This window comes from Phyllobates terribilis, unplaced genomic scaffold, assembly GCF_046119375.1.
Source record: "Phyllobates terribilis strain yellow unplaced genomic scaffold, ASM4611937v1 Scaffold_5__5_contigs__length_657084704, whole genome shotgun sequence".
NCBI lineage: Eukaryota > Metazoa > Chordata > Amphibia > Anura > Dendrobatidae > Phyllobates > Phyllobates terribilis.
The window spans coordinates 372,923,071-372,936,921 of record NW_027362765.1 but is presented as its reverse complement, the minus strand read 5'-3'; the positions used below and the strand labels follow the sequence as shown (position 1 = coordinate 372,936,921).

Here is a 13,851-nt window from a genome sequence, read left to right as displayed (position 1 = left end):
CCATTTCACTGTGCTGTAAAGAATGCTGTGTTCATTAATGGGCCTTTGCATTAGAACTGTGCTGTCCTGTACTATTGGGAAGACTGTGAACTGCTGTGCTGCTAAGGAAACTGTACTGTTGGTCACTCGAGCCTGTTGGTCATAAGACTTAACTTGCACTGGCTGTGCGGCTTCTTATTAAATGCTACTGTTCTACCGTTTATGGGACAGATTGGAGAGTGTGAACAGAAAGAGAAAATGTCTTATATGAACTTGTTGCACCAGATCGATGCAGGCTTACAGAAAGGCTACGAGCTAGATGAGATCGTTGAGGTGGTGGTGAAAGCGATCAGCCCAGGACTGAACCTCTGTAGTATGCTTGAAAAGAAGAATCAACTGACCTTGCAACAGCTGAAGATGATTTTAAAAGGGCACTATAAAGAAGAGGATACTTCAGGATTGTTCCACCGACACATTATCCTCTCACAGAAAAATAATGAATCACCCCAAAGTTTCTTGTTCAGAGTAATTGAACTGAAGGGTAGACTGTTGTTTGCATCCAGAGATGTAGAAGCAGAAGAGAAGTTTGATGCTGGACTAGTCCAGAAGAAGTTCTTGAGATCATTGGGAACAGGGTTAATCAGCAAAGACATCGAGTTGCAGCTGAAACAGTACCTAAAAGATCCTGCCATTCTGGACGAAGTCCTAATTGAAAAAAATGAATGAGGCCGCTACTTTAGAGTCAGAGAGCGAAAGTGAAAAGTGAAAGAGAGGCTCTGCTCCTAAAATCATAAAAATGAGTCAGCTGCAGTTGGAGACTCGCAGTGGCCAGTCCGAAGATCATCATGGACACCATCCAGTGCCACCTCCGAGAGGGAACCTTAAATCACCAACAAAAGAGAGAACTGCGAGAGTTGATTCGTTCCAGGCCAGAACTTGTATCTCTCAGACCCAGGAGTGGGTTCCAAAACAGAAGATACTCGGCTTGTGAAGCGTGCCATTCATCAAATCAGAGTACGGTGCGTCCACTGTAAGATGTGGTGAGGAAGGACATTATGCCAAGGAATGCCAATGGTCACGGTCCTGGGTAGAAAGAAGTGGAGGAAAAAGGGAAAGAGAGCGCTACCTGAGCGTAGTAAGTAGAGACTGGAAATTTTTAAAAGAATATAAAATCTTTTATGCTCACCTGAGCAAGTTGTGCTGATAGGCACAACTCTATTTGAGGAATTTGTCCGTTATTAGGGTTCTCAGACCACGGTTTGCAGCTCTTCCATAGACGGTGGTGGTATATTTGTTCTACCCGACAGACAGCCACCACGTGAACAAATTGAGACAAATGGATTCTGGAGGCGCTCCCGTGGAAGAAAGAGTAACCAAAAAATTGTTGAATCTTCCAATTGTGGTGCAATCACATGAAGGATATTCCACCAAGGATTAATATTTGTAGGTTTATTAAAAAATCATAAAACCGTGAATACACATAAGGGACATGGATGTACAAAGGGGAAGGGAGAAGGGAGTCTTTAAAAAGGATCACACAACGCGTTTCTGCTCATAGAGCCTTCATCAGGTGAGTATGAGACCTTAGGTTTGACTGAACTCTTATACCCAGCATCTTTACTTGTGGGTGGGGTCACCCTCAGAGGTAACACCCAACTCAAATCTACTCTTCCTCTCTGTTGTGGAGCCTGGAGTCTAATTGATGAATATAGGTGGACTCATGTATACATATATTTCTTACCAATAGTGTCATTTCTCAAATTTTCACCCTATGTTAACCAAATGACTATTTTGTCAAAATCTATAATTATCTACCATGTGGCGTTCCTACAAGAAATCTAAAAATTTTTTTAGGGAGGCATTGGACTGATATGATGGGTAGCAAAAAATAAATAAATAAATAAATAAAAAAATAAAAAATAAAATAATAATAATAATAAAAATATATATATATATATATATATATATATATATATATATATATATATATATATATAAAAAAAAAATAAAAATAATAATAAAAAAAAAACCAGACCAGACACATAGATGCATGCTTACTCCTGGAGTTTCACCCCTCCGCCGCAGTCCACGGAGCGGCCCCGAATAGGGGCGGTGAGTGTTATGTGTGATACAAATTGTTGTTTGATGTGTCAGATTGCTTATATTTTTTCCTGGAAAATTGAGAGTCATCAGTTACGGTTCTAGAACATTGACAGATGCCGAGAAGAATTACCATCTACATTCCGGAAAATTGGAGTTCCTGGCACTGAAATGGGCTATCTGTGAACGATTTAGAGATTATTTCTATTACAGCAAAGAGTTTGAGGTATACACTGACAACAACCCTTTGACCTATGTCCTTACTACAGACAAACTGAATGCAACAGGTCAGAGATGGGTCGCTGAACTTGCTGACTTAAATTTTAGCATCAAGTACAGGTCAAGAAAATGCAATACAGATACTGACGGATTGTCAAGAATGTCACTAGAGCCTAAGGAGTTCATGCAAGAATGCTCGGAGGAAGTCAGTCTGGAAGCAATTGAGAGCACTACCCAAGCACTACAAGCTTATCAGGAGGAAGATACACCATTGTGATGTCAGTTGCCGGTGGAAACCACCATAAAAGCGAGAGAACAAGATCATCCCTGGTCTATTCAACAACTACCAAAAGGGAAAATCCGTAGAGCACAAAGGGAAGATCAGATGATTGTAGAATACTACTTTATGTGGACTAAAATCAGTTTCCAAGTAAAAGGGAGAGAGACAATCAGCAGTATCTGTTTTAATTAAAGAATGGACGAAGCTCTACCTCAGTAAAGACGGTATCCTGTATCATAAAGGAGGACAAAACTGGCACTTGGTACTACCCAGAGTATTCCGTAGGTTGGTCTTCAAAGAACTCCATGAAAACATGGGACACCTGGGAGTGGAAAGGTTAACCAACTTGATCTGTGAACGTTTTTCTGGCCGTACATGCAGAGAGATATTGAGAGGTACGTGACCAGGAAGTGTGGGTGTCTGACAGTTAAACGTCCCAACACATCAACCCAGGCACCTATGGGCAACATCCAAACTATGTATCCATTTGAAATGGTCTCAATAGACTTTTTACATCTCGAGACGAGTAAGAGTGGTTACATCTTGGTGGCGATGGACAATTTCACTCGATTTGCTCAAGCATATGCTCACCACTAATAAATCAGGTCGAACAGCGTCAGAGAAGATCTTCAATTATTTTGCTTTGAGGTTTGGGTTCCCTACGAGGTTACACCATGACCAAAGGAAGAGAATTTGAGAACCAGCTCTTTGTCAAGCTAGGAAAGTACTGTAGTATTCAGAGATCCCACACAACGCCCTATCACTCAGAGGGCAATGGACAAGTGGAACGTTTTTACCGGACATTATTGTCGATATTGTGCCCTTTAACAGCTGATGAGAAGAAAGACTGGAAGAGTTCTCTGTCAAAAGTGGTACATTCCCATAACTGTACAAAGAGCGATGCAACGGGTTACTCACCCTTTTTCCTATTGTATGGACGATCGCCAAGACTGCCAATCAACATCATGTTCCATACTCCGGTGTCAGAGACTTACAGTATCCGGAGTACATTTGGAAATGGAAGCCGGGTGCTAGTCAAGAAAGTACGTGAGAAAGGCGGTCCAGGAAAACTTTGTTCGTACTGGGAAGACAAGGTGTATGTGGTCGTAAGGAGGAAAGCTGATGATAGCCCAGTGTATGAAATCCGATTGGAAACGGGAGACAAGAAAACCAGAATAGTCCATCGGAATTTACTACTACCCTATGATTATCTCCCACCACAACAAGACTTCCCAAAAGTAGACCGACATCGTCCGAGATCGACTAAGGGACCACCACAGACTGAAGCTCCAGAGGTGGATAGTGACCTTGAAAGTTTCGATGGAGAAGAACACACCGTTGTATTTCTTGGACCGGCAAGGAGAGGGATGTACCATCATCAGGAGAGTGAACTAAGTCCTGAGGCTCCAGAGTTCGTACAAAGGAGTACAGATGAAGTACAATTCAGATCTGATGATCGAACACCGGTCCTTGAAGAGACCGATCGACACTCAGGAGGAGCGGAATTACCAGACCGTGCGGAAACAGGTGACTCAGGAGAAGTACATGAACTTGCAGAGGCAGCTCCAAGAGCATCTGAGGAAGCACAGGAAATGAGTGCGGCGGAAGAAATTCCTGTGACCAAAGAACCCGTGGTATCTGAGGAACAACCCACCTGGAAGATGTCGACTCGAGAAGTGAGGAGGCCCGTGATGCTGACGTATGAGACACTTGGTGAACCGAATCAAATGCAAAGGAAGTGTTGTTGACTCGCCCCCTGGGCCTAGTGTGGACGTGTGTGGGATACCCGGAGCCGGGTCTCTGGGGGTTGTAGAATCCATGGCGGTGACCCAGTCCCGTGGCTCAGGGTGGTCAGGCCGATGGCGGTATTTTGTGGGGGTTTTAGGTTAATTGTCCGACTACGCCACCCGTGGATTGCGGTCAGCGCGGACCGCCGCTGCAAGGCAGACCGCTGGGGCTGATGGTGTGTGCAGCTGAGGTAGTGTGACTCCCCATGGGAAGAGTGGAGCCCCAGGGCAGTGTAGTTGATGGTGAGGGTGATAGTGCACGGGAGTGGTGGTGCGGCAATGAAGCAGGAACGACTCAGAGTCTTTGCAGTGCAGTTCAGGGTCTTTACTGGTGATATTAAGGCAGACCCTCCCGGGAGTACTGGCTAACATAAGGGGCCTGGTCAGTCTGCGAGGAAACAGGAGTTCCCCTGGCCAGGTGGAGTTGTAGGCCTCCCCGTCTATCTGCACTCTTTCTGGCTACCTTGCTGTAAGCGGGTAGAAGTAGCCCACGTCCCCGAGTATACCGTGTGGTGCTCACCCTTATGGCTGGTGACTTGGGGCCTTCTGTTAGCCTCCGCTCCTGGATGGCAGTGCTGGTCCCTTCCTTGTGACTGAGCCTTCGGGCTTCTATGGCCAGAGGACCTGGAATCCCCTGCCGGCTGGTTTCTGCTGCTGGGTGGATATCAGTCCCCACAGCCTCGGACTCCGGTGTCCGGTTATCAGATTCTTCTTCCAGGGCGAGCTATATCTCTGCTTAGCTTCCAGCCCCTGGTCTTCTGCTCCTAGCTCCTACAGAGCTCCTGCTGTTTCTTTCCCTGTGTCTGGAACTGTCTCCAGGCTCTGACTCAACTCACTAATCCCGCCCCAGACCCAGTTTATAAGGGCAGTTTCCTCCCCTCCCAGGTCTGGGCAGGAAGTGTTGCATGCTTAGGGCTCCTGACCAGAGAAACCTCCCACTTGCTCTCAGAGGTAATATTTCTATTACTGTGGCAACCAGACCCCTGGGGTGCCACATTGTGCTCCAGAAGCATCCAGCAACTAGAGGGGTTAACACAGTCACAGGAGAAGGGGAGTGATTTAGCAGAGCCCCAGGGGGATTGTGGGAAAGTTGTTTACTGTCTGGCTGGAGCAGAAGAGAAAGGTGGTGTGTGTGTTCTGCATCTGACAGAAGCGCCCCTGCAAGTGAAAAGGATTCAAGTCAGGAGTGAAGCTAAGCAAAGGTCAGGTAGAGTTCCTGAACTAGCAGTGCAGAGTATTGTCAAGCAGAAAGATAAGGACTGTAAGAAATGGTGTTACAGGGATCATCTCCCTGAGCAAACCCCCCCCCCCTTCTCTTCCATCTCACTGTGCTGTAAAGAATGCTGTGTTCATTAACCCTTTCGCAACCTTGGGTTTTGTCGTTTTTGCTTTTTCGTTTTTTGCTCCCCTTGTTCCCAGAGCCATAACGTTTTTATTGTTTGGTCAATATGGCCATGTGAGGGCTTATTTTTTGCAGGAATAGTTGTACTTTTCAACGCCATTACTAGTTTTACCATATCATGTACGGGAAAACGGGAAAAAAATTCCAAGTGTGGTAAAATTGCAAAAAAAGTGCAATACCACAGTTGTTTTTTATTTATTTTTTTACCATGTTCACTGAATGCTAAAACTGACCTGCCCTTCTTATTCTACAGGTTCATAGACACCAAACATGTATAGGTTCTTTTATATTTAAGTGGTGAAAAAAAATTCCAAAATTTGGTAAAAAAAAAAATAGTGCCATTTTCCGAGACTTATAGCGTCTCCATTTTTCGTGATCTGAGGCTGGGTGAGGGCTTATTTTTTGCATGCCTGGATGACGTTTTTATTGATAACATTTTGGGGTAGATCCGATGTTTTGATCGCCCGTTATTGCATTTTATTGCAATTTTGGGGCGACCAAAAAACGTAATTCTGGCGTTTAGAATTTTTTTCTCATTACGCCATTTACCGATCGGATTAATTTTTTTTTTATATTGATAGATCGGGCGATTCTGAACGCGGCGATACCAAATATGTGTATGTGGGGTTTATTTTTTATTATTTTATTTTGAATGGGGCAAAAGGGGGGTGATTTAAACTTTTATATATTTTTTATTTTTTTTTATTTTTTTAAAAACTTTTTTTTTTCATTTACTGCATGCTTCAATAGTCTCCATAGGAGACTAGATGCAGCAGTTGTCTGATCGGCTCTGCTACATACATGGGACCAGTGGGTCCCCTGTATGCAGCAGAAATGGTCCTGTGCTATGAGCACCGACCACTAGGTGGCGCTCATAGCGACCAGATCATGACAACCACAGGCGTCTGCTGCAGACCCTGGGTTGTCATGCACGCCCATCGGCGACCCGCGATCACGTGACGTGGTCGCCGGTGGGCGGTGCTTAGGACGCGCTTCCAGGAAGCGCGCGTTAAATGCCGCTGTCGGAGATTGACAGCGGCATTTAACAGGTTAACAGCCGCGGGTGGATCGCGATTCCACCCGCGGCTGTTGCGGGCACATGTCAGCTGTAAGAATCAGCTGACATGTGCTCGGTTCAGTGAGGGCTCAGCGCAGCAGCCCTCACTGAACTGGCAGTACGCAAATGTGCGTACTAAGACGTCATGGGCTCTAAAGGGGTTAATGTGCCTTTGCTTTAGAACTGTGCTGTCCTGTACTACTGGGAAGACTGTGAACTGCTCTGCTGCTAAGGAAACTGTACTGTTTGTCACTGGAGCCTGTTGCTTATAAGACTTAACTTGCACTGGCTGAGCGGCTTCTTATTAAATGCTACTGTTCTACCGTTTATGAGGACTCTTGTCAAATGTGTCTGATCAGCAAGTGAAACAACCTATGTGTCTGTGCCTGAGGGTGAATACCCCTGTGTGCCTGAGAGAAGCTGCAGCACAAGGTCTGTGGTCGCCCTGAGTAACGGTTCCCCAGAATTCCAAAGAATTCATGTAACCTGTCTCACCCCTATCTGAACCTATCGGCGTGCGTGTAACAATTACCTCATGTTATACCCTGTATTGCAGAGTATCTGTATCTATGCATTGTGCAGTATATGTTCTGAATACCCTGTTATTACATCCCTATAGTTTCACCCTTTCCTGTCTCCAATCAATAAAAGAAGTTCACAGCCTCTTTTTCTTAAAGAAGACGGGGTTTAACTACATGTCTTGCGCTATCGTGTGAGGGCAATATACCCTGCTTACCCTACCGTCCCTATATTGGTTCCACACCAATCACCGAGCAGGAAACCTAAGCCCTGTATATCCCTAGAGCTAGGCCCTGGATAGGGAGGGGGTAGAGCACTGGTCAGTCCTCACTATATACTAAAGACAACAAGGGTGATAAACAAGGGTGGGAGAAACTTAGCTTGAGCAAACTCCAGAGAGACAACACCAAATGTTCTCCAAGGGCACCAGAGAGGAGGTAAGCCGACTGCTGTAGCTCCAAGCCTTCACAAAGGGAAAAAGTGACTATCACTGGCAACTCCCCGAAGCAGACAAGAGTTTATAAACACCCAGGTCCAGGTGTGTCAATCAGAGCAGGAGGGAGGTTGTCGCTGGGTCCAAAGGTCAGAAGGATTAAGAAGGCATCTGCAATGCCAAACGCAGAGACCTTCTGCAGCCAGATACAGAGCAACTGTCTGTTGCATCTGACACACCCATGACAATAGCTCTCAAAATATGGCGATGAAAAAAACAAAAAAAGCGTTTTTAGTGTGTTACAGCATCCAAACATAAAAACCCGATATAAATCCGGTATCGCTGTAATCGCACCGACCCGAAGAATAAAGGTGTCTAATCATTTATACCGCACGAGGAACAACGTAAAATATAAATAAAACCAATTCTTCACTCGCTGCTGATTTTGTTCTGTTTCCAAAAGATCGCAGTAAGGCTCGGCTCACATTTATCCTGCACTCTGCACTGAAAGCTTATACCGGGTTTCCGTGTATATCTCTGAAATATTTGATTCAGACACAACCCCCAGCGGAAGATTCCCTGTAATGAGGCAGATGGAGGCACCATGGACGCAGTCTGGCCTGTGATCCCACAGTGTTCGTCTTCTTATTAGGCGTGCATAAAAGTGCCGACGGCCAGTTTTGTGAACTTCTGAAAAAAAGGACACCGTTAATCAGAGACCTGACGGAGTCCAGAGTAACTCTGCTGCCTCATTATAGTGAATGGATCCCTTGGGAGTTTCATCTGAAATATGTCACTCGGAGATTTAACTGGAAACTCACAAGGGAGTGAAGTGGCACCAGGTCTTCTGTTCAGCCTTACAATCTGTAACCTCTGACCAGAGTAAGGAATAATATATTACTTCCTCTTCAAACCCATACATTAGACATGTATTTTCGTTACGTGGATGACATGTTTATTGTATGGGCGGGGAAAAGGGAGGAGTTTTTGGCATTTGTAAATTTCTTAAATATGACAACTGTTGAAAATATGATATTCACGGCTAATTGGGGAGGAAATTCTTTAGAATTCCTTGATGTAAATATTTATATTGTTGGAGGCGAAACCCACACTACAACCTTTAAAAAACTCAAAGCGTCAAATGCTATGTTGCACTTTGAAAGTGTACACCCTTTCCATACTAAAATGAGTCTCCCACATAGCAAATTCCTTAGATTATGGAAAATTAGCACCAATGAATCTAGTTCAAAAACAAGCTGTAGATATGAAGGAGAATTTCATGCTCAGGGGCTATCCTGCATCCCTTCTTGATGGTGCAATAGAAAGTGTCCCAGATTCCACAGAAGAATTTTTTTTAAAACAAATAAAAAGAGAAGTGACAGAATTGTAAAAACAGTCATTAGAAGGAACTGGCACTTGATAGAATCAGACAAGGATTTACAAGACTAGGCTATGAGAAAACCACTTTTTGCATACAAAAGTAGTAATAATTTAAAAGATCAATTGGTAAAGAATAGATTACAAAATGATAATAAAAATTGGCTGGAAAGAGGCATTCCATTAGGAAATTTCAAATGCGGACAATGTTCTTTTTGTCATTTACATCTGACGGATACATTTTTCCAACTAGGTCAAGTTACATGTAGTGTTAGTGTTTAGGATTTCATCACATGTAAATCCAAATTTATAGTGTATGCCCTATTCTGTCCCTGTAGATTTTTTTTACATAGGGAAAACAAGGCCGTTGTTTGTATGCTTTAGGGAGCACTATAGATCAATAACGCCTGGAAAAGGAGCCCCCCGTTTAATAAAAAATATGCGCGAGATGCATAATGCCGATCCGAATTTGTTACGGTTTTCGGGGATTGAAAAGGTTAAATATCCAATTAGAGGTGGCGATCACAATCGGCTGTTACTACAAAAAGAAGCTAGACTAATTCTTAATTCTAATGGCCAGGGTCCTTTGGACTTAATAAGCTCGACATGTCCGTGTTTTTGTTATTTTGTTTTTAATGTCACTATTTTAATGTCTGTGTATATTTCAGATGTTGTGCACATTTTGATTGTTATCATTCAGGTGTGTTGGGACAGATACCACTTACCTTTCACACATAAAGGAAAAGAGTGCCGCGCCACTCGCCTTAATGGACCCGTAGAAGCACAGTTTGGTGCGCGAAACAGCCGTCGTCTTCATCTCACCCCCGCACCCCTTAGCCATCCGCTGTTCCTGAAATGTCCAGTCTAGATTAAAGGACTCTGTGTCAGCGACTGTTGGTGAGTGCTGTCTTTCTGCTCAAATCTCCTTTGTGATTTAAATGGAAACCCTGATAGTGCTCAGCGTAGAGCACAGGATAAATGGGAACATTTTACATAATATTTTGGATCACAATAAAAGCTTAGACTCAATCCACAAAAAAAGGAAGTCCCCACTCAGGTCCGTCATCTATTAACGGAAATATAGGGGGCTTCCACGTTACTAGTAGCACACAGGTTCTGGAAAATGCGAAATAGCCCTTGCCCCCCAACAGAAATTCGGAAAAATCTGTGCTCACAAATACAAATGCCAACCTTCCTTTTGAGCGCCACAGTGTGCCTAACCCGCAGTTAGCATCCACATGTTTGGCATTTCTGTAGGGATCAAGATGAGCTGAGCATAACGAACTGGTCACAACGGCAGTTTGCAATTTTCACTCAGCAGCATCCATTGCTGCTTGTTTCTAGAAAACACTCATGTAGTTAAAATCCTAACCACACCTGTAGATAAATTCCCAAAGGGATATAATTTCCAAAATGGGGTCACTTGAGGGAGGTTTCGGCTCTTCTAGCACTTAGGGTCTCTGTAGTCTGCATACTATTCTAGGAAAATCTGCGCTCCAGGAAGCAAATAGCTCTCCGTCCTTGCCGAGTTTTGCCATGTGGCTAAGCAGTACTGTACAGCCACATATGGGGTATTTCTACATTCAGCAAAAATTGTTACAAATTTTGGTGCCATTTTTACCCATTTCCCATTGTGAAAATTTAAAGCAAAACATTGGTGGTAAAAATGTAATTATTCTTTCTTCATCGCCCAATGGTGTAAAATTCTGTGAGGCACATGTGGTGTCAACATGCTCACTGCACCCCTAGGTGAATTCATTGAGAGGTGTAATTTGTAACATGGGGTCTCTTATGAGGGGTTCTGCTGTTCTGGCACCTTAGGGGCTCTGCCAATGTGACATGGCACCATCAAACCAGCCTAGCAAAATATGAACTCCAATATGGCACTTCTTCACATCTGAGTTTTGCACTGTGCCTCAAAAGTAGTTTTCAATCACATATGGAGTATCGGCGTACTCAGGAGAAATTGTGCAATAAATGTTGGGGTCTATTTTTTCCTGCCATCCTTTTAAAAACTAAAATATTGGGGGCCAAAACAACATTTTTGTGGGAAAAAATATTTGTTTCATTTTTACAGATCCACGTTGTAAAATTCTGTTAAGCACCTGTGGGTTCAAGGTGCTCACCACTCATCTAAATAAATTCCTTGAGGGCTCTAGTTTCCAAAATGGGGTTACTTGTGAGGGGTTTCCACTGTTTCGGCACTTTAGGGGCTCTCAGAAACGCGATATGACACCGGCCAACCATTCTATCAAAGTCTGCGTTCCAAAATGTCACTCCTTCCTTTCTGAGCCCTGCCTTGTGCCCAAAGAATAGTTTTCCCCCCACATATGGGGTATCTGAGTGTTCAGGAGAAATTGCACAACAAATTTGGTGTCCATTTTCTCCTGTTACCCCTTTGAAAATAAAAAAATTGGGGCTAAAAACATTTTTGTGGGAAAAATGGGATTTTTTTGATTTAAACCACTCCACGTTTTAAACTTCTGTTTACCACTTGGGGGTTCAAGGTGCTCACCACACATCTAGATAAGTTCCCTGAGGGGACTAATTTCCAAATTAGTGTTACTTGTGGGGGGTTTCCACTGTCTAGGCACTTTAGGGGCTCCCCAAACACGACATGGCATTCACTAATTATTCAAGCAAATTTTGCATTCAAAAAGTCAGATGGCGCTACTTCCCGTCCGAGCACTGCCGTGCACCCATACAGAGGTTTTCCCCAACAAATGGGGTATCAGCTTACACAGGAGAAATTGCTCAACAAATGGTTTGGTGCAATTTCTCCTGTTACCTTTATGAACATGCAAAATTTGGGGCTGAAAACCACTTTTATGGTAAAAATGTGAACATTTTATTTTTTACGGCTCAATGTTATAAACTTCTGTGAAGCACCTGGGGGTTCAAGGTGCACGCCACATATCTAGATAAAGTTCCCTGAGGGGTCTAGTTTCCAAAATGGTGTCACTTGTGGGGGGTTTAAACTGTTTAGGCACATCAGGGGCTCTCCAAACGCGACATGGCATCCGCTAACTATTCAAGCAAATTTTACATTCAAAAAGTCAAATAGCTCTCCTTCCCTTCAAAGCCATGCTGTGCGCCCAAACAGTAGTTTTCCCCCACATATGGGGTATCGGCATGCTCAAGAGAAATTGTACAAAAAAAGTACATTTTTGTGAAAAAAAGTTGATGTAAGTACTTTTATGCCCAAAAATGACTAATATTTTTTTTTTCATTTGTAATATTGCCTGAAGAAGGAGCCTCTGTGCTCTGAACGCTTGCATATATATATTTTTTTCTGGTTAGCCAATAAACGTATCACTCAGAGAATACTTTTGACATTTTTGGGCATAAAAGTATTTACATCGATTTTTCTGGCTAACACGGTACCACAATATAACTTTGTTTTGTACATTGTGAAAAAAAGTTAAATGTTCATTGTTTTCTTCCATATTCCAAAAATTCCTGTGAAGCACCTGAAGTTTTAATAAACTTCTTGAATGTTGTGTTGAGCACCTTGAGGGGTGCAGTTTTTAGAATAGTGTCACTTTGGGTATTTTCTGTCAAAAAGGCCCCTCAAAGTCACTTCAAATGTGATGTGGTCCCTAAAAAAATGGTTTGTAAATTTTGCTGGAAAAATCAGAAATCGCTGGACAACTTTCAACCTTTTCCACAGTTCCACAGTTATTACCTCATAAAGTGACACTGGTTAGAATTGTAAAAATTGGCCTGGTCATTAACGTGCAAACAGCCTTTGGGGGTGAAGGGGTTAAGCATAAATTATTACAAGTAGAGTTAATTGAAAAGACTTGCAAGATCCTATTCCAGTGGCCACATCGGTAATCAATGGTCAACTGATCAGAACCATGCAAAACTCCTCCTAACTGCCGGCATCCACGGCTTCTCTTCTGATTGTCAGGAACGGTGCAAAGTTATGCATGTGGTCATTCCTTGCTGGCAGGTAGCAGGAGGTTTGCAGGGCTCACTGACTAAAGATATGACCACTGGACCAGGGTCTTGCAAATCTTTTTGAAAAACTCTTAATTACAAACTGTAAAATAGAGACCATTAAAGGAAGAAAAAAAATTCTTACTTTTATTTTCCCGCTAGAATACAGGGACGAGAAAAGTATTGGCATATAGAGCCCACCCTGCACTTCGAAGTATAGAAAATTCTCATATATGTGTTAGTGCAGGCTGTGGTTCACAGCTTTTGCTACTGCAAATGATGCAGGTTGTGGATTTGAATCCTGGTGATGCCCATTAGCTCTCCCTCAACGCTATTACGTTCTGAAGATATAAGGTAATATCTAAAAATCAAAGGAGGACCATCCCAAACACAAATATATACATTTTTATAATAGTAAATGTTTTAATAAAACTTTTACTAAAGATTAGTGTGAAAATATTCAAGGTAATCCCATGTCAATCACTATGCACTGTTTGGCAGGGTTACAAACATCTCCATGTACAGTACAAGCCGACACTTTTGAATACTTTTGCAGCAATCAGAAAGGAGGGGGCAGAGGAGCAGGGGGGTAACAAATCCCACAGCAGCTGCACAGGATTTGTCCCTTTCCCCATGCCATGTGCTCCTGTGTGACCTACTATAATTCAACAGCGAGTTATGGGAAGATGATATGTCTCAGTGATAAACCAACCAGAATTTTTTTGGGATCCTGAGGGAATGGGAAACGTCACCCTA

General features: G+C 43.2%; 1 long non-coding RNA gene across 2 annotated transcripts in view; it reads left to right on the top strand.

Moving 5' to 3' along the window:
- Nucleotides 1–13,851, top strand: part of LOC141273223 (uncharacterized) — an 84,695-nt gene that overhangs the window by 30,466 nt on the left and 40,378 nt on the right. The gene's annotated exons all lie outside the window — the stretch shown is intronic.